The 19,160-nt window shown below is 44.4% G+C and overlaps 1 protein-coding gene across 2 annotated transcripts in view; it reads right to left on the bottom strand.

Annotated features, from left to right (window-relative positions):
* The window catches only part of LOC126297394 (uncharacterized), a 532,788-nt gene that overhangs the window by 453,073 nt on the left and 60,555 nt on the right, over positions 1-19,160 (bottom strand). The gene's annotated exons all lie outside the window — the stretch shown is intronic.

The raw sequence follows: 19,160 nt of genomic DNA, 5'->3' as shown, positions 1-19,160 counted from the left end.
CTTCGAGAAGAATTTGACAGAGCACTGGAATACCTAGTCTAAACAAAGCCCCGGGAGCAGACGACGTTTCGTTAGAATTACTGATAGCCTTGGAAGAGCCAGCCACGACGAAACTCTCCCATATGGTTAACATGATATATGGGACAGGCGAAATACCCTCAGATTTCAAGAATAATATAGTAACTCCAATTCCAAAGAAAGCAGTTTCTGACAGGAGTTAAAATTACCGAACCAACAGTTTATTAACAGTTTCAAAATACTAACACGAATTCTTTACAGAAGAATGCAAAAGCTAGTAGAAGCTGACCACGGGGAAGATCAGTTTGGATTCCGAAGAAATGTGGGAACCCGCGAGGGATACTGACCCAACGACTTCTCATAGGATATAGGTTAAGGAAAGGCAAACCAGCGTTTGTAGCATTTGTAGCATTTGTAGTCTTAGAGAAAGACTTTGACGATGTTGACTGGAATACTGTCTTTGAAATCCTGATGGTAGCAGAGAGAAAATACAATAAAGGGAGCGCAAGGCTATTTACATCTTAAACAGAAACCAGACGGCAGTTGTGTCGAGGGGCAGGAAAGGGAAGCAGTGGTACCCAAGGAGTGAGACAAGGTAGTAGCCTATCCTCGGTGTTATTTAATCTGTACACAGAACAAGCACTTGAGTAAAGCAAAGAAAAACTTTGAGTACGAATTCAAGTCCAGGGAAGAAAAACTTTGAGGTTTTCCGAAAACGGTTTAAGTCTATCAGAGACAGCAAAGGACTCTTAAGAGCTTTTGAATGGTATGGGCAGTGTCTTGAAAGGAAGATGTAAGATTAGCATTAACAAAAGCAAAGGAAGGATAACAATGTAGTCTAATTAAATCAGGCGGTACTATGGAAATTAGAGTAGGAAACGAGACGAAGTAGGTGAGTTTCGCTATTTGGGCCGCAAAATAACTGATGGCGGCTGAAGTACAGAGAATGTACGATGTAGACTAGCAATGGCAAGGAAAGCATTCATGAATAGGAGAAATTTGGTAGCATCGAATACAGATTTAATTCTTAAGAAGGCTTTTCTGGAAGTATTTGTATGGAGTGTAGCCATGTATGGAAGTGGAAGAGGGACGATAAACAGCTTAGACAGAAAGGGAATGTAAGCTTTCGAAATGTGATGCTACAGAAGAAAGTCTATGATCAGATGAGGGCGATCACTTAACTACCGAGGAGGTAATTAATTGAATTGGGAAGACAAATTTGTGGCCTAACCTGACCAAGAGAAGGGATCGGTTGATAGGACACATTCTGAGACACCAAGGTATCACCAGTTTAGCACTGGAGGGGGGGGGGGGAGATATATGAGAGAGAGAGAGAGAGAGAGAGAGAGAGAGAGAGAGAGAGAGAGAGAGAGAGAGAGAGAGAGAGAGAGAGGTGGTGAGGGTGGTACAAATCTTTAAGGGAAACCAAGAGATGAATGTAGTAAGCAGATTGAGGATGCGTAGGTTGCAGTAGTTATTTGGAGATGAAGAGGCTTGCACAGGATAGAGTAACCTGTAGAGCTGCATCAAACCAATTTTAGGACTGAAGACGACAACGACGACGACAACGACGATAGTTGGAATGTAGCCATATGTACACAGCTGAATATTCTCTTCCGAATGAATTAGAGAGGTGTGCAATCTCTTTGAAATTGAGCTATACTGCCAAATTTCTCGCCTGTAACACATATACGCGCGTAGTGATTAATACATGTACCAACATTTAGTGATTAAAATAGATGAATGGTGAGTTTGAGAACTTGAGGTTGTATATTTCAGTTCAACAAAGGTGAACATAATGTCATTTTACCATTCTGACATTTATTAACAGAAAGACAATAAATCAGTATCCTGGTATGTGTAACGTCATACGTGAAGAGATTCCATGTTATCAAAACTATCCTCGTTAACTCCAGATGAAGTTTTTAGGTTCAGAAATTTCGTGAAAAATGGGGGTTAGTTGAACAAATCCAATCTATCTTCTTTTCGCGTACGATTGGATTGGGTTGATAGGATTAAAGGGAGGAAAATACAAGGGTATCAGTCCATCCGTCACATGTGTGTCAAGCCAGTAACAGTCTCTGAGATGAAGAACACACAAGAGAAATCCTAATGAGCTTGATTATAAGCGAGAACCAAGAAACCCAAGAGACAGAACCAAGTGGAAGCAAGAGGGGTAAGAATGTGAAGATGGGCCAATCCAGAAAGCACCTGGAGGCCCCCAGGACATGTTATGCGATAAGAGACGCACTCTCCCCCTCCGACCGGTGTTTCCTCACTCTCATTACCAAAGGGGACAAGTTAATGAAATCTCAGGAAAGGAAACGAAACGAAAACGAAAACGACGAGACAGTAGAACGACACATGTTAAAGAATGTGAAGAATTACTAAGGCTGAAGGGGCAGGAACCAGGCAGGACCACCTAACAAGGGCAGCTATGGGCCCCGTGTCAGCACCCCTCCAGTCCATTAAGTGGGCGACGAGACCAACGTGCCGTACCTCACAGATGAGTAGAAACCACTTTCGCGGGTGAAACACAAAACCTTATCACCCGCTTTGGCGTCGTCTGCTAGCACCAGAGAGCGTGTCAGCAAGTTTATAGTTTCGCTGTAAGACGGCCGAAGTGAGGCTGTGCAGTAGGATGTGGGCCACCGCCAGACGGGCACCACACTCAGTGGGGTGGTTCCTCGCGTCATAGGATGTGGCCACGGCTCAGCCAAATACGGCCACTGCGAAGCGGACAGGATGGTAGATTGCCGGCACCAAGAGGAGACTGTCACACGGTTGAGTATCCTTTACCGTTTGCATTTTGTTCGGAGAAACTGGTGACGCGAGCAGTTCGCGTTCCGAGCCTCCGACAACTGGTGGCGTAGAGACCACTATCTTCCAAGTCGCCAACTGTTTGATGTGTTGATTCCCTGGGATCCCAAACATGGGGTCCAAAGACGGCCGACCGTACAGCTCGATGGAGGTCAGAAAGAAGATCCAGGATATTCACGACCAGTGGGTGTCGAGGGTAGCACTGATCAATAGCCTGAATACTCAGAGAATACCTTTAAATTAAGAATGCCTCGCCAATGAGAGAGCGAATGAAACTGGGTTCGAGCAATGGCCGGCAATTCTGTAGTGAATACATGCATCCGTTTGGCAGGGTGCGCAGTACACTGCACCTCGCATGTGTGTAGGCAAAACTAATTTGTCCGTCGATTGTAGAGCCATCAATGGATACCACTTCCGAAACTGGAAATTCATCACGAACGGCCAGGAACAGGTGGCGAAAAATAGTGTCGACAGAGACTTGGTCCAAAACAATATATCGAGGCGTATCCGAGGATGAGGTACACACCGTGGAGGCATACATGATTGCTCCCTGACTACAGCCGGCAGTAGGGTAATTTGGAGAGAGACGTATGCGAACTGCGATCGTGACTCTACCCCTGGCTGCTGTTGTGGGAGTTGCGTCTCCCTACCAAGAGAAAGGATATAGTAGTTTGTGTGCTCAGGGGAGCAGCGAATATATATCGCAGAAGTTGTCACCTGATACGTAGTGGAGTGATTCCAGCCCTAGCGAGCAGACTTTTCACGGGGCTGGTCCGAAAGGAACCTGTCGCAAGGCAGAAATCACGGTGTATCGTGTCCAGCATCTGCAACGATAAGGGCGATTCTGTGCCATATGGCTGACTCCCATTACAGATACGAGACAGGTTCAAAACTCTATGAAACCTTAAAAGTGTAGAGCCATCTGCAACCTTATTATTGTTAGAGGGGCAATGAAGAGTTAAGATGTGACCAGCACGTTCTCAAGTTGAGAAAGATGGGGAATCCATGTCAACTGGGCATCGAAGACCAGTAGCGGAAAGCTAAAGATAGCACCACATGGAGCAACTGATCGCCGAGAGAGTTCTGGTTGTGGATGGACAGTAAGACACCGATAACAAGTGGGTGACGCATGTCTTGGCGGCTGAAAACCGGAAGCTCTAGGTGAGAGTCGAGGGCTGCACCTTTTGTACGACACCCCGCAGTCTGCGTTTAGTGGCGTAGCAATAGTAAATGCAGAGATTCAGGTTGGTAATTTCCCTGAACCCATTTTGTTATGAGAGCAAATTTTGTCTTACCAGTTTTCATAACTGCAGAACGTACTTGAGTTGGCGCGTCATTTCAGTGATTATTCGATGTTCAGCTATGATTTGCAGTTCTTGCATCGTGTTTCGAATCTGAACGCTCTTCCCACTATGGCCTTTGTGGAGTTTAAGCATGACGCTGCGAAAAAGAAACTAAGCCTGAATATACAAGGCCAATCTACAAAAAATGGACGTATTTTTGTAGAATTAAATTCCACCATTGTTTTTGGTAATTCTCATGGGCGCTTTACATCTTGTTGCTCTTTCAATGGCGCAATGTGTGGCGAAACAAGCGCTGTATCATTTGAGAGATACAGAGGCTAGCGAGTGTGCCGGGACTTACACCAGTTCACTGCGCTAGCGCCACGTCACCATAACGCGTCTGTACGGAGCCTGCAAGTATTGCACCATAATTTAAGACTGAAATTAAAAATTAAAGCTACTATTCCAAACTTTGTCAACAAATAGTCAAATCTGAGTGATCGGATTAATATCTTTCCCTAAATACACGTTTTTAAATTAAAAAGATATGGCGCTACATAATAAAGCAAGGAAGCCAAATATTGGTCAGAATGTGCAAATGTATGTCAAAATCAACTATTACAAGTTCCAACTTGATCGGAGCAAAATTTTAATCTGAATCCACATTTTTACGAAAGACAAGTGGCGCTAAATAACAAAGCTAGAAATCCAAAAATTAATATGAAGCTTCATTTTGATATGAAACACTAACTATATAACCCCACTGAGCTACCTCTAATAGTTTTCGAGTAGTTTACTGAAAACTAAATTTGGAACGAAAACGTCCTTATTTGTGGTAGATTATTATTTATAGTAAAGACAAAAAGTTCTGGTTACAGTGCGTAATTAAACCCATTAAATAAAGATATAAGGAGTTTCAAGGCTTTTATGTAAATAAAAATCAATACAAGGTCTCTCAAAGATGTAGATCAGACGACTCGAACCCGGGACCTATTACATGGCAGACGCTCTATCCATCTGAGACCCCGAGGGCACGGAGGATGGTGTGACTGTAGGGACTATCTCGCGCACGCCCCCCGCGAAACCCACATTCTCACCTTATATGTCCACACACTACATTCGCAGTGTCCCTACCCAACACACTCATTACTCGTGGAAGATGGTTGGTTTGGGGAAGGAGACCAGACAGCGAGGTCATCGGTCTCATGGGATTACGGAAGGAAGTCGGCCGTGCCCTTTCAGAGGTACCATCCCGGCATTTGCCTGGAGCGATTCACGGAAATCACGGAAAACATAAATCAGGATGGCCGGACGCGGGATTGAACCGTCGTCCTCCCGAATGCGAGTCCAGTGTCTAACCACTGCGCCACCTCGCTCGGTACTCGTGGAAGACATTCTTACCAAGTCCCGTAAGAGTTCGTGTGATGTGTGCGCTTCCGCACAGCAGGAGGAGGTCATGGCCGTTATTGCCACAACTATATACTTATATGGATATGGTGTCTGTTCATTGGGACATGTCCGAAAGAACATATCATATCCATTTAAATATATAAATCTTTTTCTGTGACTTTGACCAACTTCACTAAATTCACACAAAAATTACGAAGATTCTTAATTGACGCGTGACAATGTTATAAAATATTGTGTGTCCGAGAAAGTGGCCGTTTAGAGGCTACTACCGTAGACATAGATCAGATGACAGCATGTGTTCCCTTGGCCGTCCGTTGCGCCCGTACATACACTGATCAAAAGTATCCGGACACCCACAAAAATACACGTTTTTCATAGTAGGTGCATTGAGCTGCCAGCTACTGCTAGGTGCTCCATACGAGCGACCTCTGTAGTCATTAGACATCGTGAGAGAGCAGAATGAAGCGCTCCACGGAACTCACGAGCTTTGAACGTTATCAGGTGATTGCGTGTCACTTGTGTCATACGTCTGTACGCGTGATTTACACACTCCTACGTACACTGTTTTTACACTGTTTCCTATGTGATAGTGCAGCGGAAACGAGAAAGGGACACGTACAGCACAAAAGCGTACAGGCCGACCTCATCTGTTGACTCTTAGAGACCGCCGACAGTTGAAGAGGTTCGTAATGTGTAATAGGCAGACATCTATCCAGGCCATCTCATAGGAATTCCAAACTGTATCAAGATCCACTGCAAGTACTACGACAGTTGGGCGGGAGGCAACAAAACTGATTTCATGGTCGAGCGGCTACTCATAAGCTACACATCACGCCGGTAAATGTCAAACGATGCCTCGCTTGGTGTACGGAGCGTAAACATTGGACGATTGAACAGTGGAAAAGCATTGTGACGAATCACAGTACACAATGTGGCGATCCGATGGCAGGGTATGGGTATGGCGAATGCCCGTGTACGTCGTCTGCCAGCGTGTGTAGTGCCAAAGTAAAATTCGGAGGCGGTGGTGGTATATGGTGTGGTTGTGTTTTTCACAGAGGCGGCTTGCGCCTCTTGTTTTGCGTGGCACTCTTACAGCACAGGCCTACATTGATGTTTTAAGCACCTTCTTGCTTCCCACTGTTTAAGAGTAATTCGGGGATGGCGACTGAATCTTTCAATGATCGAGCACCTGTTCATAATGCGCGGCCTGTGCCTGAGTGGTTACACGACAATAACATCTCTGTAATAGACTGGCCCGCACAGAGTCCTGACCTGAATCCTATAGAACACCTTTGCGATGTTTTGGAACGCAGTCTTCGTGCCAGGCCTCAAGGACCGACGTCGATACCTCTCCTCAGTGCAGCACTCCGTACAGAATGGGCTGCTTTTTCTCAAGAAACTTTCCAGCACATGATTGAACTTATGCCTGCGACAGTGGAAGCCGTCATCAAGGCTGAGGGTGGGCCAACACCATATTGAATTCCAGCATTACCGTTGGAGGGCATCACGAACTTGCAAGTAATTTTCAGCCAGGATACTTTTGATCGCATAGTGTAAATACGGCCTGATAGGCAACACTGTTTCTCTCTTTGGGTCGCGTTCTTGGTTGTCGCTTGGTGGCATTCTTCTTCGCTTGCTGCTGGGTTATTCCAGGAGCAGGTCCGGTCATCTGGTGGCCGGCCGACCGTCAAGTTGGTTTCCCAGTCCACTGACCAGTGTCCTCGCCGACGCGTAGAATCTCGTCGCGGGTTGACGGAAGCGTCGCTTCAGCATCGGGATTCCCGCGATGACATGAAGCTGCCTCGAGGCAGATGAAGCGCCAGTAGGAGGGGGCTTCATTCTGCAATCTTTGCAGATGGGTTTTTGCCGCGTTTCCCCCACACCACGGCCGGGTACTCAAGCACCGGCCTGGTGAGTGCTAGGTACAGCGAGATTCCGAAGTGTGTGGGCGGAGCAGTCGTGGTCACTTAGCACCCAGCTACCATACGCGCTGCCTCGGGTGACATCACCGCCTGAATGCAACTAAACGCTTGTTTACGATACAAAAAGGAAGTGAACTCGCGAGGACTGTACAACGTCTGGATCGCTTAGATTTCGCTGAAGTAACTGTTTGTGTGCCGCCGGTAATGATCTCAAAACTGCGTGGCAAGTGGTGATATTTTTCCACTTTTGTGGCAAGCAACTAACTTAGATTATTAGAAGTCTAGAAGATAGACAATTTATTGGGAACTCACTTTAGAGGTCCCCTCTGAACTGCTCATATTGCTGTTTATGACAGACATTATTACTCTTACAATAAATCATGAATATTAGTATGTTGTGTGTGTGAAAGTTATCAAATACAATCAGAACTCAAACTTTTCATTGATGTTAATAGATCTTGATTCCGCTGAATAAATAGAAGGCAAAAACATTTCTTTCAGTGGGCAAGACAGGAGTATGGACTTGCAGACTGGAAACTACGGTCAGTATGTTCTCCATCGATTTCTGACTGACCACAAAAATAGTTTTCAGGCTCCCGTAAAGGAAGGCGCCGCCGCCCCACAAATGGGAAGCATGGGAAGACACGGAAAAGAAGAGAAATTCGTGAGGTTGGTGTGTACGTCTGAAGTTACCGTGACAGAGAAAAAAAAAAATATTACATGATTTCAATATCCTTTTTCCCTTTCCATACGCGTCTCCATAACCCCGTTGTTCCCAAAACAGATCATCTTAGTGCTTTGTAACAAAATTATTCAGGACATTTATTTCCTTAAATGAACAGTTCAACCCCCCCCCCCCCCCCCCCCCCATATCTCTGGCTTCCGTAAGCCTTCCAGAATTGCGAGAGACTTCCCCAACTTTTCAAGTAAATTCAGTGTCCCTGAAAATTTCTCGTTCTCCTAGTTTTCCCAACGAATCGTCATCCTGCGTACAGTTAAAGAGAAATGCTTGAGAAGCCTACATAAAGAGTCGATACAGCGGTGAATGAGAAATCGTCGACAGGTTACGTGAGTGACACATACATGAAATGCTACCTGTTCTACCGTGTTCCTGGATTACCCATGTAGAAGACAAATCTTCCAATGGGTAACGGCCAGGAATGCGGTGGGTAAAAATGTATATCAAAGTTTTTACGTCGTGCTCGTTTCTAAAAGCCTCAGGGTATTTACTTCGGAATGGTGCCAAAAACCTTTGAGCGTCTAAAATTCAGATGAAGCTGCTCGTTTCTCAATATGGCCGCACTAACAAACATGAGCGACAGTAACGCACATGCATGTTGCCGTTGCTCACCAGTGTTTATTTCCTGCCAAGCCACACAATACTCTTATCTTGTTACACGAAGTAGCAACGGCATATGACGCTTCTCGTACTATCATTTTATGCTCGCATACAAGGAATCAAATCCTAGGACAAGTGTTAACACACGTCGGATGATCTGATGAAGTTTGTCAACTAATACCCACAGAACTTTCCATCTATTTCTATGACATTAAGCACTAGCGTATCTTGCCTGTTTAGGCGACACAATGACTTTGTACATTTAGGACTGTCAGAGCATTACGTGACATCGACATTGCTTCAGACATGTCTCAACTGGGTAACCATCTGAGAGCTGGGACGCAATTACCTTCACCTTGCCATCGCCTGAAGTGATTTAGTATAACCACTAAACCCACGCTGGCCGGAAAGCAATTTGTGCCGTGCTACCTCTCCTCCACCGGAGGAAAAATTTGTATTTATCTTCGAAATAACGAGGATCTATCTGTATATTCAACACGCAGCAGGGAGATGACCCTGATCTTTCTCATCTGCACGCTGCGTTAACGCCCTTTGGTTTGGTGAATGCCAGCCCGATGAATTTTTTAAGCGATTTTTAAGACTTTGTTGAATGCTGGGCTGGTCATCAATCGTCGCCTGGAAGAAAATGATAAGCAGTTCAACTACAAGCACACAATCCACTCACAAATGATATACACAACGTCTCCCTTGTGTTAACCGAAGCCTGGCGGTAATATTGGCACCGGCCAAAAAATTTAAATAAATTATTACTGACTCGTGAAGTACAAAGCAAAAACCGTGACCACGGGACAACGTTAGCAAGATAAACAATTACTTTATAACTACGAGAAAAATATAAGCGGTACCGCATGCCACTTCATTTCTTGTCGAATTCTCAGGCTATACTCGTGAAGTTAGTTTCAACGCAGCCAATGGAAGGGGTATTTAGCCGTATGTGCGATTACACAGACAGCTAGCTACGCTAGTGACACTAATTGATGAACGTCTCAACAACAGCTGCGATGCTCGACGTTAATGAATGGAGGGCGAGTTCACGCCAGCCTACATCCACTCTCTCAGTTCGCGATTGCAGACACTTCACGAGCATCGTTATGGCAATTATAGTCTGCCCGAGCTGACGAAAAACACGCAACTACTTTGCTGTCACTGATTTATGAAACTTCAGGATTCACGTTCATTTACAGCTATTTTTATAGAAAGTAACCTCACTTCTGTTCAACATATCTTAAAGATTTATCTCCATTAGCGATATTTTCTATGAGGTTAAATATACTGAGAGTACCGGAAAAAAGTTAAATCTACCTAGATTCGCGACGGTTCTCTTTAACTTTACTAACGTACTTGGAATGAGCTTTAGATGTCCCACCTCTCAATTCCTTATGCAGTTTGGAAGCATCCGTAATCCACTCACCATATAGTTAATAGCGAGAACTTCTACACAGGTAATGGAAAAAAAACCGAGGTTCCGTTATCAAACTGTACGTCGGTAAGAATTATTCCTAACAGTGTGTCAGGTGTTCGTCAGCTGCCAGACAATTCCGTACTGTATGGTGGGTCATTACGCGCTTCTCATCGAAAACGCTGCAGGAGCTTCGTCATTGCCCCTGCACTGTGCGGCCGAGATCTGTCACAAAGAAAGAAAAGCACGACAATTACGTTATGTGGGACGAAATCTCACGGCAGGCACCAATACTTCGGAGACAGTATTGTCTAGGTATCTAAGTGCTCTCTGCGCGCTCAGAAATGACAAGAGCGGCATACTGTAGACACTGCCCAACATATATGTGCAAAGCTTCAGCGGATTTTCACAGTGGTTTCCACTTAAGTGTCTGATCGACCCATACTTTTCGAATAGCACTCTTATATTAAAATCCCTTGCACTTCATTCCCACAGGGATCGCCAAGATACGATGGACTGCACTGAAGGGCCAAAGAAACTGGTATACTAGTCTAATATCGTGTAGGGCCCCCGCGAGCATGCAGGAGTCCAGCAACACCACGTGGCATGGACTTGACTAATGTCTGAAGTAGTGCTGGAGGAAACTGACACCACGAATCCTGCAAAGCTGTCCATAAATCCTTAAGAGGGGGTGATCTTTTCTGAACAGCACGTTGCAAGGCATGCCAGATATACTCAATAATGTTCATGACTGAGGAGTCTGTTGGCCAGCGGAAGTGTTTGAACTCAGAAGAATGTTCGAGGAGCCGCTCTGGACCTGTGAGGTGTCGCATTGTACTACTGGAATTGCCGAAGTCCGTCGGAATGCACAATAGACGTGAATGGATGTAGGTTATCAGATAGGATGCTTACGTACGCATCACCTGTCTGGCTTATCTAGTCGTCTCAGGGGTCCCGTATCACTCCAACTGCACACGCCGCACACTATTACAGAGCCTCCACCAGCTTGAGCAGGCCCCTGCTGACATGCAGGGTCCATGGATTCATGAAGTTGTCTCCATACCCGTACACGCCCATCCGCTCGATGCAATTTGAAACGAGACTTGTCAGAGCAGGCAACAGTTGAGGACGGGGCGCGAGTCGTTCTTGGGTAGCTCAGTTGGTAGAGCACTTGCCCGCGAAAGGCAAAAGTCCCGAGTTCGAGTCTCGGTCGGGCACACAGTTTGGTTTCCCGCGCCCGGGTTCCCGGGTTCGATTCCCGGCGGGGTCAGGGATTTTCTCTGCCTCGTGGTGACTGGGTGTTGTGTGATGTCCTTAGGTTAGTTAGGTTTAAGTAGTTCTAAGTTGTAGGGGACTGATGACCGTAGATGTTAAGTCCCAAAGTGCTCAGAGCCATTTGAACCACACACTTTTAATCTACCAGGAAGTTTCGTATCAGCGCACACTCCGCTGCAGAGTGAAAATCTCATTCAGGCAACATGTTTCTAATCAACAGTCCCATGTCGGTGTTCACGGGCCCAGGCGACGCGTAAAGCTGTGTGTCGTGCGGTCATCAAGGGCTCCGAAAGCCCATATTCATGATGTTTGGTTGAATGGTTCGCACGCTGAAACTTGTGATGGCAAAGTATTGAAATCTGCAACAATTTGCGGAAGGGTTGCGTTTCTGTCACGTTGAGCGATTCTCTTCAGTCGTTGGTAACGTTCCTGCAGGATCTTCTTCCAGCCGCAGCGATGTCGGAGATCTGATGTTTTACCCGATTCCTGATGTTCACGGTACATTCGTGAAATCGTCGTACGGGAAAGTACCCACTTCATCGCTACCCCTGAGATGATTTGTCTCATCCCTCGTGCGCCGACTGTAACACCACGTTCGAACTCGCTGAAATCTTGATAACCTGCAGCTGAAGCACCTGCACCTGACACTTGTCTTATATAGGCGTTGCCGACCACAGCGCCGTGTCCTGCCTGTTGACATCTCTCTCCATTTAAATATGCGTGATATACCAGTTTGTTTGGGGATTCAGTGTAATTACACCACGGGAATAGGCATTTAAGGAATTATTCTTGCCGCGATGCATACTTAAATGGAAATGAAGAAAGCATCAATGATTGGTACAATGGGACATGCTCTCTTCCACACATTCCACAGTGGCTTGCAGCGTATAGATGTAGATATAAGGCAACTAGTCCGAAGAGGTTCGTAACACTAATCAGCAGGGAAGCTTACGCTGATCACCTTTTAGGGTGAGGAAGGTGCTACCTTTGAGTAGAAGACAGCTTTCACTAGCAGTGGTCTGGCTGGAGGGTGATGGGTATATAGACTACGTAGAATACTTTGAACTCACCCCTGTGAAGTTTGCAGAGAGGGGGAAAGACTACTATTGTCCGGGGATCGACGGTGTCTCTCACAGTACTGGCAACTCAGTTTTCGTGCCTATTATCTGCTATGGTACAAATAGCTCACTGAACTAGAACAATTGTGTAAGCGCAATTCAACGACAGTACAATTAAGTTTGCCGGATCGGAACGCTAAAATATATGGAGAAAATTTCAAAAAGTCGACGTTTTGGAATTGTTGCCGAGAGAAATAAATATTATCTATCTAAATATTTTATATATAAAAGCAACAGCCTACAAAGAGACTTAAAATTTTTCGTACATAATTAACATACACTTAATTTTTACGTTGCCACAAGGACTTCGAACTGGATTTTAGTGAGTCCACCCATTTGGATTCATTCGTAGAATTCAGAAAAGATTTAAGTTTCAAACAATTTGCACCAAACTTCAGCCTAATTATTGAGTCAGCCTGTATTAAATCAAGGGCCATTCTATTTCACTGTTTTGTGGATACATTATTTATCAGGCTAAATATCTGACCACAATAAGCATTGCTTACAGAGATTGACGACACAAATTATATTTTTTAAATTTTTGCGTTTGTTCTGGCCGCATTTTTTTTAAAAAACGTATGCACAAATTTTGTTATCTGGTATATCCTTGTCTTCTGAAGAATGTTCAAATTTTTCAGAAAAAAATCAGATCTTCAAAGTACTTAACTGCTCGATTTAAAAACTATTCAACTTCGAAGCGAAAAAGTTTCTCATTATCGGAAATATTTCTTAATATGACTATTTTTACTTCCGAAGAATTTGTCACGTAACATGTTCTTCAGATGACAGAAGTTCTCATTATTCTGTGGTACTGTATGCTCCACTTTCCAATGCTAAAATTTCTGCTTGAAACTCTTAACATTACGTTGTGAGCGAAGCACAAATAAGCTTCTGTAATTTCTTCCTGTTTACATTCGTCGACCCCTTCAGTGTTACGATGTTTTAGGCTTGTGGATACTGATTTCGATATCTCCTTTCGGCATTCATCTTCCCCTTTCAACAAAAAATACTGCTTAGCAGTAGGCCAGCACTCCTGCGAACAATCTAAAGCTGGTAAAAAGAGAGATCTTGTTGGGACACGACGAAGGAGGTTTCTGTACTCGACACTTGCAGTTAAGAAACATTCTTTGAGTTTCTCGGAGTTTGTGGAAGATAAGCGGAACTCATTGAATGTTTTTATAGCGATGGTTTCGATATCTACCGACAGAGCTGCAAGAGTGTATTTGACGCAGTTGTTAATTACATGGCATTTGCAGTTTGCTTTAATGTGATAATCGTTTGCCTGTTTTTTTTTGGGGGGTACTTAACTGTTTACACGATAATTTACCGAAGCGTTATCCGCGCTGTAAGCAGTTAAATTTGTCAGTTTAAATCATTTTCTCCCGTCACTGTTTTTATTTTTCCAAATAAATCGCTGGACGATTCAAATCGATCATCACAGAAATTCAGAAGCGTTATAGATATCCCATTCTCTGTATTAAAATACTGCACAGAATACGGATAGGTTTTTATGAAGCATCGATCCTACCGAGAAACACTCAGGGCTCTTAAGTTCAGTAACGACTGGTTATAATGCATATGGACCAAGTACATTCCGTGCAGTTTTTGTGCGTGTCACATTTTAGCGGTCACTTTGCTGCCAGATGAAACATGCTCCTGCTCTGTATTCTGACAGTCAAGGCTGTGTAATTTAAGCCATGAATTACGTTAGGAAATACATCAGTTCAGGTCTTGATATTTCAGTTTCCTCAGTAGTATCTTTCCTTAGCAAGGAAAGTGGGGGAGTTTACCCGAAATTTTTTGACAATACATTTCTACATTATTTTTGTCTGTTTGAGTTTGTCTAATTTCTTCATACTCGATTTAAATGTCAGTTGAAGTTCGCATACAGCGGTGTAATCATCTTTTTTTGTACCCGTTACGAGCAGTCAGGATGATTTTCCCAGCGAGGAGAATACACCGGAATTTTTTTTATGGGCCAGGTCCGGTGTCTCTCTCTCTCTCTCTCTCTCTCTCTCTCTCTGTGTGTGTGTGTCCTCCTCTCCCTACCCCCTCCTCCTCCACCCCCCCCCCCCTCCCCAGCAGATTCATATTCCGACATCCGACATTACCTGAAACAAAAAGTTTGATCGGCACGGGCATACCACGAAAAAAAAAAACACGCCATGCCACAAAGAACAAAAAACCTTACAAAATGGGAGAGTAATTAGCACATAGCATATTGTCAAAGAAAACAATTCTAAACTTTGAGCTCTCTGACCTAATTCTGATAGTGCTTTAATATCATTGCTAGGGACCATCTTCTAAAAATTTTCCGTATTAAGCGCGTTCTGACTAGCTGTTGCTTATTTTATATTAAAACTAGTGATGCACATTTCAGCTGTAGTTTCAATGGTTTTCGGCAGGGTACCATATTAATAAGGAAATCTTTCGATGTAGTTTGCCAAAACAATTTGCCACACTCTTAAAAGCACTTAACAGCCGCGCATCAGTTGCTTCGGAAGGATAATACTACTATGAAATAGTGCATAATTTATATTATTTTGTGTGCCGGAACGCACCTCCAACCATACAACCTCCAACTCGTCGATTATCCGAACTAACTATAGCGTTAGCGGACAATCAAACCGTATACAATAGAACGCGTTTATACGTTTCTGAAGGGGAATAATAAATAAATCACAAGTGAGATTAAATTTAAAAACAAACTTCTTAACATATCCGTATTAACTTCAAATGCATGGAAACGGAAGGTATGTATGTTTTACAGCAGCAGACACGCACTTCTCAACTGTCTAGCAGTTGGCAAGCTTTAATGGCACACCACGCTTATACTTTTCTTCAAACTAAAAAATATAAATAGTATCTGTTTGTCACTGCCTATCAGCTAGCTTTTTAACAAATTAACGTATACATGAGGTTGGCTATACTAACTGAAATTATTTTTTTTAGGTTCATGTACCACAGACGTAATATAATAAATGTTCCTCGTTGAGTTAATAGATCTAAAAGGAGAAGTGGATTTCAGCAGATAAAAGCAAATGAGGCTAAAACATTCACTTCAGTGCATGTCTAGCGCCCTCTTGAAATATGTTACAGAAACTAATGATAGCCGAAGTTCATCAAAATAAACTGATACTCTCGTTGATTCAGAGAATGATCCGTATATCACCACCTCATCTTCTGAAGGCAACAGCGACAGCACAGATACTGATACCATGACGAAGACGAATCAGAAAAAATATTGAAACTGACTGAAATGTGATTACTATCAAAGACTGTACTAACAACGAATCACTGTAGACTTATAACCTATTTCATTGGAGCATGCCTATTCCTGACAATGTTCGCATTGCGGCCGTAAAAAAAGAGAAGTGAACATTTCAAAAAAGGGAAGAGCCATTTGGCAGTATACATAGGCACGTATCGAAAACAAAGAATGACGTGCAACATCTTTCAAAGAAATAGTTTTATATAATGCCTACTGGTGAAAAAATTCTGCAGTCTTGGATGATTTACTCTCTAACAGCAAATAATTTCTACTGCTTCTGTTGTCCTTTGTTTGCTGTCACCAGCAGTACTAATGCAAGACTTACATTTGTGATAGGATTTCAGAAGTGATGGAAACTTATCTTAAATGGACGACCATGAAACTACAAATGAACAGCTGGAAAATCTTCAAAGTGGAAAACTGTGGAAGTGAGACTAAAATTACATGAAGCAATAGATGACGTAGACTTGCGATAATTGGACATTGAAAACTGAAGTGGAAACTTCTTTTATCAAAGTTATTGGATGTAACTCTTTCTGGCTAAACAAAACCTAGCATTCTGTGGACATGTTTAAGGACAAGGCTCTAGAAATAAATGCAATTTCCATAGAACTGGTGGAACTACTGTCAAGGAGTTCTGTAGTGTTGCAAGAACACATCTTTAATTTCGAACATGGCAAATCTCAATAGGTGACACATTTGTCGCCAGAAGTGCAAGAATGAATTTACAAATGTTTTAGCGAACCACGTGAAATCTAAGCTTGCCAACGAAATTAAATCGCCTAAATGTTTTGGTATTATGTTTGATAGCATAGTTGATATTGCACATATTGATCAGATGTCTGAAGTGACTTTTTTGTGAAAATTGATAACAGAAAAGTTGAAGTAAAAACATTACTTGGAGATTCTCCTCTAAAAGGAAGAAAAACACCGCTGATATGAGTGACTAAATTTTTAAACAGCTTGAAAAGGGCCATCTAGATACTATAATGTGTCGTTCCCAAGGTATGACAACGCAGCTGTATTGAGTGGTATATATGGACGAGTACAAGCTATTAACGAGAGAGGAAGAAGGAAGAGGAAGGAGAAAGAAGAAGGAAGAGGAAGGAGAAAGAAGAAGGAAGAGGAAGGAGACAGAAGAAGGAAGAGGAAGGAGAAAGAGAAGGAAGAGGAAGGAGACAGAAGAGGAAGAGGAAGGAGACAGAAGAAGGAAGAGGAAGGAGACAGAAGAAGGAAGAAGGAGGAGACAGAAGAAGGAAGAAGGAGGAAGAGGAAGGAAGAAGGAGGAGAAGAGGAGAAGGAGGAGGAAGAGGAGGAAGAGGAGGAGGAAGAGGAGGAAGAGGAGGCAAGAGGAGGCAAGAGGAGCAAGAGGAGCAAGAGGAGCAAGAGGAGCAAGAGGAGCAAGAGGAGCAAGAGGAGCAAGAGGAGCAAGAGGCAGAGCAAGAGGAGCAAGAGGAGCAAGAGGAGCAAGAGGAGCAAGAGGAGCAAGAGGAGCAAGAGGAGCAAGAGGAGCAAGAGGAGCAAGAGGAGCAAGAGGAGCAAGAGGAGCAAGAGGAGCAAGAGGAGCAAGAGGAGCAAGAGGAGCAAGAGGAGCAAGAGGAGCAAGAGGAGCAAGAGGAGCAAGAGGAGCAAGAGGGCAGAGAGCAAGAGGAGCAAGAGGAGCACAGAGGAGCAAGAGGAGCAAGAGGAGCAAGAGGAGCAAGAGGAGCAAGAGGAGCAAGAGGAGCAGAGGAGAGGAGAAGAGAGGAAGAGGAGAAGAGGAGAGGAGGAAGAGGAGGAAGAGGAGGAAGAGGAGAAGAGGAGAGAGAAGAGGAGGAAGAGGAGGAAGAGAGGAGGAAGAGGAGGAAGAGGAGAGGAGGAAGAGGAGGAAGAGGAGGAAGAGAGAGGAGAGGAGAGGAGGAAGAGGAGAGAGAGGAAGAGGAGGAAGAGGAGAGGAAGAGGAGAGAGAAGAGGAGGAAGAGGAAGAGTAAGAGGAGGAAGAGAGGAGGAAGAGGAGGAAGAGGAGGAAGAGGAGAGAAGAGGAGGAAGAGGAGGAAGAGGAGGAAGAGAGGAAGAGGAGGAAGAGGAGGAAGAGGAGGAAGAGGTGAGAGGAGGAAGAGGAGGAAGAGGAGGAAGAGGAGGAAGAGGAGGAAGAGGAGGAAGAGGAGAGGGAAGAGGAGGAAGAGGAGGAAGAGGAGGAAGAGGAGGAAGAGGAGGAAGAGAGAGGAGGAAGAGGAGGAAGAGGAGGAAGAGGAGGAAGAGGAGGAAGAGGAGGAAGAGGAGGAAGAGGAGGAAGAGAAGAGAGAAGAGGAGGAAGAGGAGGAAGAGGAGGAGAAGAGGAGGAAGAGGAGGAAGAGGAGAGGAGGAAGAGGAGGAAGAGGAGGAAGAGGTAGAGAGAGAGGAAGAGGAGGAAGAGGAGGAAGAGGAGAAGGAGGAGAGGAGGAAGAGGAGAGGGAAGAGGAGAGGTGAAGAGGAGGAAGAGAGGAGGTAGAGGAGGAAGAGGAGAGAAGAGGAGGAAGAGGAGAGGAAGGAAGAGGAGGATTGAGAGGTATGAGGGGAAGAGGAGGATAGGAGAGGAAGAGGAGGGATGAGGAAGAGGAGGAGGAGGAGGATGGGGAGGAGGAGGAGGAAGAGGAGGAGAGAGGAGGAGGAGAGAGAGAGGAGGATGTGAGGAAAGAATAATTGGATAGCATGTTGTGTGTTGGATGTAGCGGACCGTTCAACTAATTCATGGCCATCATTCCTTGCACAAAGGTGTTTAACATTTTTGCGGAACAGTAGAGACCTTGGTTACAATGTTTGGCTTCCACTGGGGATGTTTTTATTGAACACAGCATAGCATCTGTTGACTCGACAACGCGTTGCACTGGCCATTGGTGTTTTTGTTGTTGTTGTTCTTGTTGTGCTCTTCAGTCCTGAGACTGGTTTGATGCAGGCTCTCCACGCTCCTCTACCCTGTGCAGAGCTTCATCTCCCAGTACCTACTGCAGCCTACATCCTTCTGAATCTGGCTTAGTCTATCCATCTCTTGGGTCTCCCTATACGAGTTTTAACCCTCCACGCTGCCCTCCAATACTAATTTGGTTGCACCTTGATGCCTCAAACATGGTCCTACAACCGTCCCTGTACGGCTAGTCAAGGTGTGCCACAAGCTCCTCTTCTCCTCAATTATATTCAATACCATCATTAGTTTGGTGATCGTCCCATTTAATCTTCAGCATTCTTCTGGAGCACCACGTTTCGAAAGCTTCTATTGCTCTTCTTGTCCAAACTATTTATCGTCCATGTGTTATCACGCGATAGTG

This window comes from Schistocerca gregaria, chromosome X (assembly GCF_023897955.1).
Source record: "Schistocerca gregaria isolate iqSchGreg1 chromosome X, iqSchGreg1.2, whole genome shotgun sequence".
Classification (NCBI taxonomy): domain Eukaryota; kingdom Metazoa; phylum Arthropoda; class Insecta; order Orthoptera; family Acrididae; genus Schistocerca; species Schistocerca gregaria.
Note: the sequence above shows the minus strand (reverse complement) of the source record. Positions and strands in the feature narration are given on the sequence as shown.